Below are 1,182 nucleotides of genomic sequence, written 5' to 3'. Positions count from 1 at the left end.
ACCTAAAAATAGAGTTGTCATATGATTGAGCAATCTCACTCTTGGGCATATGCCCAGAGAAGACTTTAATTCAAAAAGATACTCACACCCCTATGTTCTTTACAGCACTCTTCACAAGAACCAAGATGAAAATAACCTAAATGTCCATTGACAGAATAATAGATTAAGATGTGGTACATGTATACCATGGAATATTACTCAGCCATAAAAAAGAACAAAATAATGCCATTTCAGCAACATGGAGGCAACTAGGGATTCTCATCCTAAGTGAAATAAGTCAGAAAGACAAATACCATATGATATCACTTATATGTGGAATCTAAAATATGGCACAAATGAAGCTATCTACAAAACAGAAGCAGACTCACAGACATGGAGAACAGATTTTGTGGTTTCCAAGGGGAAGCGGGGAGGGAGTGGGATGGCGGGGGGGTTTTTGGTTAGTAGATACAAACTATTACATTTATTTATTTATTTATTTATTTATTTATTTATTTATTTATTTTTTGTCTTCTTGCCATTTTTCTTGGGCCGCTCCCGCGGCATATGGAGCTTCCCAGGCTAGGGGTTGAATTGGAGCTGTAGCCACTGGCCTACACCAGAGCCACAGCAACACGGGATCCAAGCCGCGTCTGCAGCCTACACCACAGCTCACGGCAACGCCGGATCGTTAACCCACTGAGCAAGGGCAGGCAACGCTGGATCGTTAACCCACTGAGCAAGGGCAGGGACCGAACCCGCAACCTCATGGTTCCTAGTCGGATTCGTTAACCACTGCGCCACCACGGGAACTCCATACATTTAGAATGGTAGACAATGAGGTCCTGCTCTACAGCACAGGGAACTATATCCAATCTCTTAGAATAGACCATGACTGAAGGTAATATAAGAAAGGGATGTGTGTGTGTGTGTTTGTATGTCTATGAATGACTGGGTCACTTTGCTGTACAGTAGAAATTGGCACAACATTGTAAAACAACTATAATTTTTTTAAAAAGGGAAAAAATCTGCAGTCATTTCTCAACCAGAAAATGCTTGAGACTAACTCAGAGCCCCCCTGAATGGGGAAGAAAAATCCCTTTCTGCCTGGAAGAGGTAGGTGGGGAGTCCAGGGGTTGCCACCAGCCTGAACCAGCACCCAGGAGTATGGGGAAACTGGGTTTATCTGAAAAAACACGGACA

This window comes from Phacochoerus africanus, chromosome X, assembly GCF_016906955.1.
Source record: "Phacochoerus africanus isolate WHEZ1 chromosome X, ROS_Pafr_v1, whole genome shotgun sequence".
NCBI classification, from domain to species: Eukaryota; Metazoa; Chordata; class Mammalia; order Artiodactyla; family Suidae; genus Phacochoerus; species Phacochoerus africanus.
Note: the sequence above shows the minus strand (reverse complement) of the source record.